The sequence below is a fragment of the Hevea brasiliensis genome, chromosome 16 (assembly GCF_030052815.1).
Source record: "Hevea brasiliensis isolate MT/VB/25A 57/8 chromosome 16, ASM3005281v1, whole genome shotgun sequence".
Classification (NCBI taxonomy): Eukaryota; Viridiplantae; Streptophyta; class Magnoliopsida; order Malpighiales; family Euphorbiaceae; genus Hevea; species Hevea brasiliensis.
The window spans coordinates 24,394,063-24,408,939 of record NC_079508.1 but is presented as its reverse complement, the minus strand read 5'-3'; positions in this window follow the sequence as shown (position 1 = coordinate 24,408,939).

Sequence of the window (14,877 nt, the reverse complement as noted above, 5' to 3'; positions counted from 1 at the left end):
CACCAAGAGATCCCAAGGAACCACATGCTGTACAAGAACATCAACTTTTGGGATTCCATTGCACCGAACATAGAGCCCTACAATTCTAGCAAATCCAAATCAATGGGCTTCACTAGTCCAGCACTGCGACACATGCATCGGTTCGTCGTCCACATCATAATGGGCCGTGGCGATAGCCTTGGCGTTGTCAATGCCAATGAGCTTTTCTTTTTGTAGTGTATGGTTACCGGACAATGGTGCAGCACTGACTTCTTCTTGTGCAACCATCTCCGATGCCTTTGCCATTAGTCTACCAAGCACATTGTGCTTCGAGGCCTTGTCACCACCATTGCCCTCCACTTTGGCTTCATTCCAGGACATCACAGACTGCGCTTTGTTACTGGAACATCGAGAATTGATCAAACTATCTGCATATCCATGGGGATATGTAAGAAGGTGGGCAACAAATGCTACTTAGTGGATGCCGAAGGAAACACCATCCCTCAGAGAGACGAGGCAAGGGAGGGACCTAGCGAAACTTCACAACCTCAATAAGAAGGGCAAGGGTGGATGTTCAAAGAGTCCCCCATTCGAGTGCCTCCATACACACTACCACCGATAGATCCGGTCCTCGCATACCTACAATGCATGGAAACCACAATATACGGCAGGATGCGAGCTATCGAAGGAAGCCTCCAAGAAGCACACAACAAGCTGGACATGCTAATGGATAAGTTAGATGAGGAGGATGAGGAGGAAGAGGAGCAAGGATCACCAGCATCGCCATCATCATCATCAGAGGCCTTTTAGAGATAGGACTATAAGATAGGATCTTTATTGTAATATCTTATATGCCCTAGTCCTAACTTACAACCATAGGTCTCTTTTATTTGCTTTATGTTGAAAAATTTTCCATGCTTAATAAATAATATGCTTCCTTAAAATTTTTGTACAATTGATCTGATTTTGCACATTATATTGACATTGAGGACAATGTATGGTTTGAGTTTGGGGGAGGAAACATTTGCACTTGCATATCATTACATGAACATCATTGCATTGTTTAAATTCAGCTACATTAATCTTGTGTATCAAAATTTTCGAGAATTTTAAAAAAATTTTGGATTGTAAATTGTGAACTTAGCACTATAACCAAATTTTTAGTAAGCTAATAATTGGATTCCACGGGATAGAGGAATGAACGTATCTAGATAGGCAAAAAGGGATTCTAACATGTTGTTTGTGAAGAAACTATTCTCTTTTATGGAATTAGAATAGTTAAACCTCTTCATAACTATTAATTTATCACATTGAACTTGTAAAACTAGGAGAACAATTTTTGAAACACAAGCAAACTTAAAAATTGCCTCACTAGCTCTAGAACAGATCTCTTGGACCTATCAAGGCGAAATCCTAGCATATGCTTGATGAAGAAATGATTAAGGCATTCTTTGATACAGCTTCACTAAGCCTTAGCCACCCCTCATTAAAATACATCCCTTGTAGCTAACTTGAAGCCTATGTTCATCCCTTAAAATTTATTGCTTACCCCTGTTATTTACCTAGCCCCTAACCTAAACACCTACCATACCCTTTTAAGGAAGCAAAATGCATAAAAAAAATGAAGAGAGGATGTGGAACTCAAGAAAGAATGCGAGTGTGTGATTGAAACCAAAGAAAAATTTGCCTTTCCAATCCAGCAAAAGTAATGAGTTTTGGGGGGAGGACAAAAAGGAAAAAGAAAAAAAGTCCCTAGATAAGTATCATGGAAGCATGCTTGGCAATATAAAAAGCCAAAAGTCTTTCCTTTTCATGCAAAATATGTAGAAACAAACTCAGTATACTTGGATTTTATGCATACATGCTATCCTCATATTTGCATTCCCTAAAAACCTTTTCATTGGCAACCAAGTTTATCCCTCTAGCCCCATTACAACCCTTTTAAAGACCTTTTGATCTTTTGAAAAAGCACATGCTACATTAGTGGAGATAAAAAATTGAGATATGCTTATGGAGTTGGAATTGAAATACTTCATCTCAATTACTTATGAAAGAGGAAGATTTGGGGGAGTTAGTGTTTCTTAATTCTATCCCTATAAAACAAGTTGTTTGTAGCTTATTAATGGTCTTGTATAGAGGAATAATTAGTCAAAACACCATGAAACGAGGTGAAGTTCCAAACAAGCCATTATTAGAACCCTTATGCCTTGAAAGAGGGAAAATGGTATGAAGGTCGGAGGAGTTCAATTCTATGCTTATTAAATTGATGGTTGTATTGCTAAGTATCCCTAGAAATGTGTTTAAAAACAGAGTTTTGCTTTGCTTGAGGACAAGCAAAAGTTTGAGTTTGGGGGTATTTGATACACTTGAATTGTATAGATGTTTTTAAGCACATTTACATTATATTTCATAGCACTTAGGCAAGTATTTTCATGGATAATAGTTGATTTCATTTTTTTTTTGTAATTTATATTGTAAAGCCCTTAATTTCATGTTTTCTGCATCATTTAAGGTGTTTGGGTGAAGCTGCAGAAGTATAGGAGTGCAAGAAAAGCTTGGAGGAGTCAAGAGACAGAGAATTGCTGCTAATACAAAGTACACGAGTCGTGTAAACCAAGCCCCAGACCCTTGTAAATCTTTGCCAGAAGAAAGCCAAGAGAATCAATGAGAAACACAAGTACACAGGTCGTGTAATTAGACCCGTGTAATCTGTAGAGACCCTTGTAAGTCTCTACCAAGCGCAAGTTTGAAGAAACTTATGGGAACAACAGTACACGGCCCGTGTAATCAGGCTCGTGCAGTTAGCACAGACCTGTGTAACTTTCTGTGCCAAAAAAAGACCAAGCGATTCTCCTCCAGCAAGTTACACGGCCCTACTTTGCAGGACCTGTGTAGTAACACACGGGCCTTGTACTATGCTGCAACCAGTTTTATAACTCGAATTTCCCTCCTATTTCGAATAAAAACAAGACTCCTAAGGCCCTTTGGACTCAAAGCAACCTAACTCTAGAAGCAACCAATATAAATAGAAAAGAAAACATCAAAAGAGGGATTGAAAAAAAAAAGACGACTGTCATGGGGAGAGTACTGAAGGCTGCTGCTTTCGGGTTCCACGTTAGTACTAAAAGAAGTTCTTCAGCTGAAGTTCCATAAGATCAAAGCTGCAAACTATCTTCGGTTCCTTCGTTTCATCTCCCTACATAGATTTCTATTGCTTTATTTCTTTACATGGTTTTCTTTTTACCGTCTTTACTTTTTATCATGATGTTTGCTGAACTCACCATGAGTGAGTAGTTTCCTTATTATAGATTTAGGAGAGTAATGCTTATAATTATTATTATGGATGAATTATTTACTGGATTTGAGATTCGTTTCTTGATTTAATTTCTTGTGATCCTAATGCATGCTATGTGATGGTACCCACTTAGACAGGATTGTAGATGTTGATTGAAGGATTGAGAGGTGAAGATTAACATTGAAAATCAAGATCTTGAACCTAGGAATTCTGACCAAGACATAGGCTGATACCTTTATGGAACCTAAAAATTGGTCAAAGGTCTTAAAAGATTTTAATTAATTTGATCGCCACTAAAGTAGGGTTTGAATTAATTAAGGTACATCCTAGATGCCTTGAGAGAAGATTTAGGATAACTTAGGGCTGATTTCTATCAAGGAAAATGATCCTCAATTTAGTAAATAAATGAGACAACATCCCTGATATGATTCAAATGTGAAATCTTAACTCCAGAATTGTTCCAAAAATAGATTACTTCACTTTAAGTTTACCATTCTAGTGTTTAAAGTTAACAACTCTACTTATCACTTTATTACTTGTTAGCGATCCGTGCACTTGTGGGGTTGTAAAACTAGTAAACACCTGGCCAGGAACTTGAAATATTAAGAACAATTAAGTGAACATAGGATTTATCCCTATTTACTTAGGGTAACAAATTCCATCTTGATCAACACCTATCTCCATATATAACTAGTAGGAGCCAACACATGCCCATATACCCATACATAGTACAAGTATAAAAGCAGTGTCAAACTCAAACCACCTATATACAAGATAACTGTGTTATCTCAGGTCTAAAGATTATATGCACTGATATGATATATGACAATGCATTGACAAGAGTAAACTCCATGTGCTTGTCATATGCATCACCGATTCAGCCTACTTATCATGTATAAGTGCCTATCATGTTTGTTATATGGCATGAGACTTTGTGACACCTCTTACCCATCTACAGTATAGCCAAGCAAGATATGCCACACAGTGTACTGGAACACCATATTTTATCTCAATTATTTTTATCCTTCCTTAATTTTTTCTTTCATGGTTATGAAGTGTAATTTATGAAATTTAACTCATTTAAGTTATTTATTGAAATTATAAATTCATTTGAGGTTTCGAAAATTTTATACAAAATCCAGCAGAGTACCGGCTAAAAATGGAGAAAACAGTTCTTCAGAACCTATGAAAAATACTTCCTATACATTTTCAATCATTCTCAAACTCAATAACCATCAACATTGTCTCAACAATTCTCAACATTCACAACCATCTCAAGTTTTCAACATGAATCCACAATTTCATTCAAATCAAAAATCAAATTTAATTTCATGAAGATATTCTCAAATTATATTAATTTATGAAATTTTACAAAGTATGTACATCAACATATGATTACATAAATTTACTATTTACATGAGTTCATAATTTACAAACCACAAACTATTACCCATTAAAAAATACAAAAACAAAATTTCAAAAGGAACCTAAAGGTTCTACCACTGATGCACAGCAGATGAGAGGTGACTTTGACTCTATGTAGACTGTGACCTCACCCAGTCTGTGGTTTTCTGGGCCTTTTATCTGTTTCTCCATAACTTAGACGTGGCAAAAAGTGACGCGCTCAGCAATAATGCTAAGTGGTGCCTATAATAAAATAAAAAGAACTAAAAGAAAATAAATATACAGTGTGTATATTGATGTCTCATGCAGACAAGTTTTTGGTAATTATTTGTAGTTTATTTATTTGGCACTTGTTATATCAATGATTTCATTAAATTTATCAACTTTCATTTTTGGTTGCCCAAGTAACCTATATTGGATGACTGGACTAGATAAACGGGTAAACTTGTACTGGATACCAAGTACCTCGGGCCGTCACACCATCGGTCACGTATGTATCTCCCGGTGTGCAACAGAACAGCTGATAAGCTCTAATAAACAGTAGGCACAAGGTTAAGTATCATCATAATATCAGAATGGCTAAAAGCCATACAATCACAGAATGGCATAATGCCATGTGCAATATTGCTAACTGAACCCTATTGGAATGCCAACCTATCCAAACTAATTTTACTAGGTGTACTAGGGCACATTACAAAGTTATTGATTGAATTTTCATGTTTAACATGTAAGGTTACTATTTATTTTACTATTTAGGTCAAATTATTGACTTTCCAATGCATAATAGTTACATGAGTCCTAATCACATAAATTTACCATATTTTGGTTCCCAAAAGTGTTGGCATTAGTTGCCAATTCACACTTTTAACCAATGGAGAATAAATCAGAAATTTTAGTTTTGGAGGCTAGAGATTACTGTTCTATTAGGCCATTCTACAGTGAGAATTTGGCCAAATGTTCTTCATCAAAGTTATTCCTCATTGTGTCTAATTACATTTCACTTTTTGAATCACTCCATTTGGAGTTTTGTAGCTCAAGTTATGGCCTAAATGATAACTGGCCGAATTGCAAATTTTTTAGAATTTCTGGGCAGAATCAATTCTGCAGTTTTTGTACATTGACTGCAAGTGAGTTTTTGGACATGTTATGATTAAAATTTGGGTTTGTTTTCTTCATGAAAGTTGTAGGGCTATGTCTCAGCTTTCTATCAGCATAAAATTCAGGTCAATTGGGCCTTTTTACACGGAGTTATGACCAAATGAATGAACACTGTTCATTTGGTCATTTTCCCAGGCAAAATGTAAGTCACCCAGAATTGGTCAATTTTTAGGACGTCCTATGTTTAGTTTATGGATAGAGTTCCTTCACCAAAATCTTGCCATTATGTGTCTAATTTCATGTCCTGTTAGCCTTGCACCAATTAAACCTACACAATACAAGTTAAAGCTGCCCAAACATGTTAGACTCACATCCACACCTGCAGGGCACTCAAGGCAGCACACCCAACCTCAAATCCCAAGCTCCCATTCACTTTAATTCCTTATTATACTTAGCCAAATGGTCACTAATTGACCATTAGAACTTCTATTTACCAACACATAAGTAGAATCCCATGTTTTCCCCCAAACCCTAACTCCAACAACTTCAATACTTCATATACAAATAATCAATGAGTTAAGGCATCAAGTTCATATGCAATGGCAGCCATGTACAACTATAATTCATTCAAATTAAAGGAACCCTAATGTACCCTAAGGCTACCAAAATTTGATGAAATTCAACCATGCAAAATTTATTTAAATTAGCTTAGTTTCACACTACAAAGTAATTAAGACTAATTGGCAGTAACATGAATTTAGCTTATCTCCAAGACTTGAAAAACTCCACTCTTCTCTTTCTAATGGCTTCCTAGAGGTTATTTAAGGTGTGGGATAAAATTTTAATGAAGAGAGGTTAGGGTTTTGTGGTGAAACAAAGTAAGAATCAATCTTGGGAAGTGAGGTGTAATGGAGGTTAAGAGAGAGAGAGAAGCCGCCGATTGATGAAGGAAGAAGAACAGATTTTTTTTTCTTTAAATTTTGCCTCATTTTCCCTTTTTAATGAATTTGCTTAATTGTGATTGGTGGAGAGAAATTTTAATGACATCATGTGATATCAAAAGTCCCATTTTTTTCATTTTTCTTTTCTTTTCTTTTCTACTTAATTTCAATTCAATTTTTAGCAACATTTATTCACATTTTATGTTACACAAATTATTTATTTAACTGGATAAGTTGGCCAAAAATCATCTCTGAAGACGAAATGACCAAAATGCCCTCCGTTTGTCTTATTAAGCCAAAATTGTCTGTATCGATTGCTAAATTTCCAGAAACATTTTCTTGGCATTCTAATGCCATCGAAATCTCAATGACTATTCTCTGGAGTCCCAAAAATTATTTCATGAATTTTCTCCTAGGTTTAGGGCTTCTAGCTGCGAAGACCGCAACTTCCCACTGGGTTACCCATCGCTAGAGCATTGGCTCATTTGACTTGGTTGTATTTTATTTCTAAAATTTTTTCTAAATTTTTCTTATTATTATTTGAGTTAATTATGACTCCTCACTTTAGTATAAATATTTTTTCAGATGTTCTAGCTGTCCGGACTAACACCGATCACCTGAACAGTAGAATGTACAGAATTGCTATAGTGAGGGTGTTACAACTCTTCTCCTCTAATTTAAATTTTATCCTCAAAATTTACCTGATGCAAACAGTTGAGGGAACTATTGCCTCATTTTATCTTCACTTTCCTAAGTTGCCTCCTCGGTGTTGTGGTGCCTCCAAAGCACTTTCACTAGTGGAATCTGCTTGTTCCTCAACTCCTTCACTTCCCGATCTAGGATCCGTATGGGTTCTTCTTCATATGTCAAATCCGGTTGTACTTCAATTTCTTCTATGGAGATGACATGTGAAGGATCTGAGCAGTATCTTCTTAGCATAGATACGTAGAACACATTGTGGATCTTGTCCAGCTCTGGTGGTAAAGCTAGCCTATAGGCCACTGGACCCATACGTTTAATGACTTCGTATGGGCCAATGAACCTAGGGCTTAACTTACCTTTTTTTCCAAACCTCAGTACTTTTTTCCACGGTGACACCTTGAGGAACACTTTGTTGCCAACTACATATTCTATTTCTTTTCTCTTCGGGTCTGTCACACCCTACCCCTCTGTAAGGCATAACATGATCCCGTAGTATACCTAATGAATTACCAACTTCGTCTACTAATAACCCATTAAATACATTACAAGGGATTTTAAAACTTTTCTTACTTCATTTTACAGTGGTGAGCACTATTTACAGGTGTTAAAAACTTTTTGTGAACTGACTTGAAACAGTTAACACATTTAGACTATTAGTAATTTCTGTAAAAATTTTAGCAGAGTGCCATCTGTATTTTGGATAAAACAGTTCTTCAGAAAACCTGTAAAAAAGCACTTCAATAAATTTCCAAATCTCCACTTCAACAGTTAAACAACACAATTTCTTTTTCAACTCAAATCCACAATAATTTTTCAAAGACTGAGATAAAAGAAAGATAATACAATTTTTACAAGTCAAAATACTCATAATTTACTTTACAATTTCAATGTACAATTTTAATTTACAGTTGCTCAAAACCAAGAACAATATATACATATAGTGAACATACATTACAGTACAAAATGCAAATGTGGTATACTCAATATACCCGATGATCTCTCGCTGAATGCACTAGCAGCCTAGTCTGCTGCCCTGTCCGTCTGTCTACCTGCGACAGCAATAGAAAGCTATCGCTGAGACGATGTCTCAGTGGTGCACAATATTAACCAAATACAACTTTAATTCACAGTTCATAAATCATATAAATGATGGATACGTAAAATCATAGTTAAATTCAAGACAATGAACGTCATAAGGAATTTAACACAATATCACAATAAATCTCAGTAATCAAAACGTAGTTAAATTCAAAAGATAGTGAATGTCAATAAGAATTTAAACTCCATTTCACAAATTATCAAGGCTCATAATAACACAATTTAGTCAAATAATTTACGAACACAGTGTTGCCAATTCATACACAACTTAAGCCATGACACAAAATTTCCGATCAATGCCGCGTTGTACACCACGACAAAGCAATCACAACCCCACTAATCGAAATCAATGAGGAAGGGAGCTAGCTATATAATGAGTACTCATCCGATCACCTCAACTGGTAAACCAGAGAGGGAGAAAAATAAACGATCACAACTCCATAAATGGAGAAGGAAAATAAATGATCACAACCCCATAAATGGAGAAGGAATGATACGATATTGTCATGCTAAGTGTGAATACAAAATCAATTCCAAACATTTTATTCAAAAGATTCGTGAGAATCCAATAAATTTCCAAAGTTATAATTTCATTCACAAAATGGCAACACAATTCATAAGCAACTTCAATTTTCACAAATCACACTAAATAATTTTTTTTCCACAGTTTCAAACCATGTACAATGCTTTTCAAGCAATAAGTATCCATTCAAACACATTTCCATAATTAAAAACAATAATATACAAATAGTCATAATTTATTTCAATTGAAAAATTCAAAGAAATAACTGTTGTGCACAAACCTCTGATATCTGTCTCCTGGTCTTGACTCAGTGTTTCCTTCCCTTTCCCTGAGTCTTTGCTAACTGAGAAACACAATTTGAAGTGTTTCAGTACTTAATTAAACCGTCTCTAACGATAATGCTTGATAATTAATTTACTGAATTCTATTATTTGCTTAGTCAATCTAATATGTCGACCCTCGATGCATTCTAGGTGAATTAGGTTTTAAGGTTACCAATATGTCACATTCGATAGTCTTTTAGGGTTGGTACATGTTACCAAATTCATTTCCATGTGTCTTGCATTTTCTTGCAATTTGCTGGATTCCGGGATACTAGTTTGACCTAGCTGGACGACCTAGTTCCCTCGGTTTTCGGGTTTCGGTCGAAACTACAAACTTGTAGATCTGTGTCTTATGGAATGCGAGGCAAAATTTCAGGTCATTCTGAGTTATTTAGACCAAGTTATGGTCATTTTACTATTGCTAGTCAAAATGCATCAAAATTGATCATTTTAGGTCAATTTTGGTTCGGCCAGTTTTTGGACCCGAACTTTTGCAAGCTGTTTGACTTGCTTATGGTCATTTCTGGGATTTGGTGTCTTCATAAGACTTGTATATATAGGTCTTAAATATTCATGGTCAAAATTTCAGGTCAATTGGACCTGTTTTGAGTGAGTTATGGCCTAAACACTAACTGCTACCCAAATGGTCAAATTTTAGGCCTCAATTGCACTTAATCCGGATTTGGTCATTTTTCAAGCTACCTTGCAAGCAGAATTTTGGCAAGCTTCCTTCATGAAAGTTGGCACATTTTGTGCCTAGTTACACCTCCAATTGGTCTCATACCAATTGGAGCCACACACTCAAAGTTCTAGGCCTAAAACTCAAACTGCCTTATTGCATTTTTTGCATACACATCAAGGATCACTTTTAACACTTACCAAACTCAACATTCAAACCAATTCTGGTTGTACCACAACCTAAACATAATTTACAATATATTATAGGTCATTTTGGCTGCTTACACTTACATTCAATGTGCACCAACAAGTGCAGAATTTGTCCAACTCAATTTACAACAATTCAATCACCAATTCATGCTCATTTACATGTCCAACTTCACACCATCATACATGCACTCAAACTGCCATAACCCCTATCACAAATTAACATCATTATTCCATAAACCAAGCATGAATTCCAGCATTCTTCAAGAGCTAACAAACTGCCACAGTGGTACATTTACATTCCATTAATTTCCAAGCTTTAAATTTTATTTCACATTTACATATACTAAGTATACATCACCCAAACAATTTCCTACACAATATACATTTAATCAATCATTTAATTCACCATTTACAAGCAAAAATAAACTGCCTTCAAGGTGTTTCCATGGCTGCCAAAAGTACACATTCCCATTCAACATCAAACCTCAAAAATTTCTCCATAAATCAAGTACCCATAACATCCTTACAAACTTTAATAAAACAATAATAAAAAAACTCAAACTTACCACTTTGAAAATTCTTCAAAACTCCACAAAAACTTTCATTTCTTGCTGCCTATCTACTGCCCATGGTGTGAGGATCATTTTTCATGAAAACACTTGCAAGAAATCAAGGCTTGATCATGGAGAACTTGAGCTCCATGCATGGTGCAGCCATGGGAGAGGTTTGAGAGCTTTCATTCTTCCAAATGATTTTTTCAAGTGGAGAAGATGAATTGCAGAATGTTAGTGGACATTTCTGTCCACTTAGGGTATTATATGGTATATAATAATTTACTTAGTCCACTAACATAGGTTAATAATAAATAATGTTAAACTTTCCATATTCCCACATTAAGTCCCTAATTTTTGCTAATTGAATTAGGTACCACTAATTTAATTTTTCATTATATTTTCCAAGTGTAATATTATTTATTTTTAATGGACATTTAGGTCAAAAGACAACTCGGGATGTCAAATGACCACAATGCCCCTGTTCGAGTTGCATTCCCGATTTTTCTATAACACCGGGTTTTATCCGTTTTTCGATTTCTCACTTTTCTTTGTACTAATTATTTAATTTTTCTTTGATATTTCTAATGATATTTATACTTCAATAAATATTTATTTGAGTCCTAAAAATATTTTTCAGGGTTCCCCGCAGTCCAGGGCTAGTCAACGGTCCACGCCGTGACTTCCCGGTGCGGTCACCCATCACTAGGGTTCTCGGCTCGCTTAACTTGATTGCATTTCTTTACTATTATTTTTCCTTTGTTTTTCTTGTATTTTCTTTTCTTGTATTTCATTATTTTATGTCTCCTCACTCATATCGAAGTGTAGTTCTAGGCATCCTAGCTGTCCGGACAACACTGGTCACCGGAACAGTAGAACGCACCACCGAACTTAGGGGTATTACAGGGTCGGCATAGGATTTTTGTCTGCCTGAGGTAACCTTCAGATTGGCTTTGATTGACTTTATTTTCTCCTCAATCTTTTTCACTAAGCCTGGCCCTCCTAGTTTGTCTTCACCCAATTCAGTCCAACACACTGGGGTTCTACATTTCCTCCCATACAATGCTTTATACGGGGCCATTTGGATGCTAGCTGGGTAGCTAATGTTGTATGCAAATTCTGCCAGTGGGAGGTATCTATCCCAACTTCCCTCAAACTCAATGACACAACTTCTCAGCATATCCTCAAAGACCTACCATATATTTCATGTTATTATTATCATTTCAGTTCAATATTTGTATTAATTCAATTAGTTTCAATGTTTACCTGGATTACTCTTTCTGATTGCCCATTCATCTGTGGATGGAAAGCTGTGCTAAAGTGGAGTTGTGTACCTGAGGATTCATGCAACTTCTTCCAAAATCTAAATGTAAACCTTGGATCTCGATTAGATATGATGGAAAGTGGAATTCCGTGCAATCTAACTATCTCATTAATATACAAGTCTGCTAACTTCTCCAGTGAGTAGTCAGTCCTAACTGGCAGAAAGTGTGCTGACTTTGTCAATCTATCTACTATCACCCATACTGCATCATGCTTCTTCTGGGTGAGAGGTAGACCACTTACAAAATCCATGGTGACCCGATCCCATTTCCATTCAGGTATGTGTATGGGTTGTAGCAAACCTGATGGAACTTGATGTTCTGCCTTAACTTGCTGACATGTCAAGCATTTAGTCACATAGTCAGCTATGTCATTCTTTATACCAGGCCACTAATAATGAAGCTTCAGATCATGATACATTTTTATACTTCAAGGGTGTATAGCATAAACACTAATGTGTGCCTCTTTTAGAATACTGGCTTTCAATTCCCCATCATCTAGTACACACACTCTTCCTTCGTAGTACAGACACCCATATGCTTTCACCTCATAGTTAGTTGCCTTCCCTTCTGAGATTTTTCTCATAATAGCCAATAACTTCTCATCTACCTTCTGCCCATCTAAAATCTGCTGTAGCTGGTTTGGCCTCACTTGCAACTCAGCTAAAATAGCTCCATCTCGAGCTAAGGATAGACAGGCATTCAATGATCTCAAAGCTGTGATGGATTTTCTGCTCAAAGCATCAGCAACTACATTTACCTTTCAAGGATGGTAGTCAATCACACAGTCATAGTCCTTCAGGAACTCAATCCATCATCTCTGTCTAAGGTTGTGCTCCTTATGGGTTGGCAAATATTTTGGACTTATGTGGTCTGTGTAAATATAACACTTTTCACCATACAAGTAGTGACTCCATATCTTCAGTGTGAAAATAATTACTGCAAGTTCTAGATCATGGGTAGGGTAGTTCTGTTCATGTGGCCTCAGCTGCCTGGAAGCATAGGTGACCACCTTACCCTCGTGCATCAATACACACCCTAACCCATTATGTGAGGCATCACTGTAGACCACAAAGTTCTTTCTCGACACTGGCTGTGTTAACACTGCTGCCTCTATCAACATAGCCTTTAACTTCTCAAAACTGGCCTGACACTTGTCATTCCAGTCAAATCTGACATTCTTGTGTAACAACTTGGTCATTGAGGCAGCTATTAAAAAAAATTCCTTCACAAATCTTCTGTAATACCCTGCTAGCCCCAAGAAATTTCTGACCTCAGTTGTATTTCTAGTAGGCTTCCATTCCATCACTGTTTCTATCTTCTTTGGATGCACCCTAATCCCATCAACTGACAATATGTGTCCAAGAAATGCAATCTCACTCAACCAAAAGTCTCACTTGGACAGCTTAGCATATTCTTTTCTCTTAGGGTTTGCAGGACAATCCTCAAATGCTCATCATGTTCTTCCCTGGTCTTAGAATACACCAAAATATTATTAATAAAGACCACTACGAACTGATCTAGGTATGGATGGAAGATGCGGTTCATAAGGTCCTTGAATGCTGCTGGTGCATTTTTTAGGCCAAAGGGCATCACTAGATACTCATAATGCCCATACTGGGTCCTGAATGCACTCTTTGGCACATCTGCATCCTTCACCCTTAACTGATGATACCCTGATCTGAGATTAATTTTGGAAAATACTCCTGCTCCCTCCAACTGATCAAACAGATCATCAATTATAGGCAACGGATATTTATTCTTCACAGTCACTTTATTCAATTGCCGGTAATCGATGCATAACCTCAAAGTCCCATCTTTCTTCTTTATAAACAATACTGGAGCTCCCTAGGGTGACACACTGGGGTGTATGAACCCCTTATCCAGTAACTCCTGCAACTGGATTTTTAGCTCCTCTAACTCAGTAGGTGCCATCCTATAAGGAGCAATAGAGATTGGTGCTGTCCCCATGTAACACCCTCACTGTAGCAATTCCGTACATTCTACTATTCCGGTAACCGGTGTCGATCCAGACAGCTAGAACGTCAGGAAAAATATTTAGACTAGAGTGAGGAGTCATAAGTAACTCAAATAATAATAAGAAAAATTAAGGAAAAATTTTAGAAATAAAATACAACCAAGTTGAATGAGTCGGTGCCCTAGCGATGGGTAACCTAGTGGGAAGTTGGGGTCTTTGCAGCTACAACTCCTAAACCCAGGAGAAAATTCATGAAATAATTTTTGGGACTCCAGGGAAGAGTCATTGAGGTTTCGATGAAATTAGAATTCCAAGAAAAGGCTTAGAAAATGAGTAGAAATTAAAAGAAAAGAAAATGGATAAAAATATAAATTTTGACATCACATGATGTCATTAAATCATTTCCACCCAATCATCTTGCAACAAGCCACTAAAACCCAATTAAAAAGAGATTAATTAGAACCAAATCAACTCATCTTCTTCATTTGGTTCATGTTATCCGAACCACTCCTTGAGCTTTCCTCCATGGATGTTTTTTGAAGCTCTAATTTCCCATCAAAATCATTCATTTTTTCTCAATCATCAAACACAAAAACTTGATTTTTGACCTAGCTTGAGAGATTAGAAGCAAAAGGGAGCGACTAGCTCGATTTTCAACCAAGGTTAGTGCTTTAACTTATTTTTGTTTCTATGTTTTATTGAAGAAATTCATAAATCCTACAACTAGGTGCCATAGGAACTTTTAGATGAGTGAAAATCTAGAATCTGTATAGTA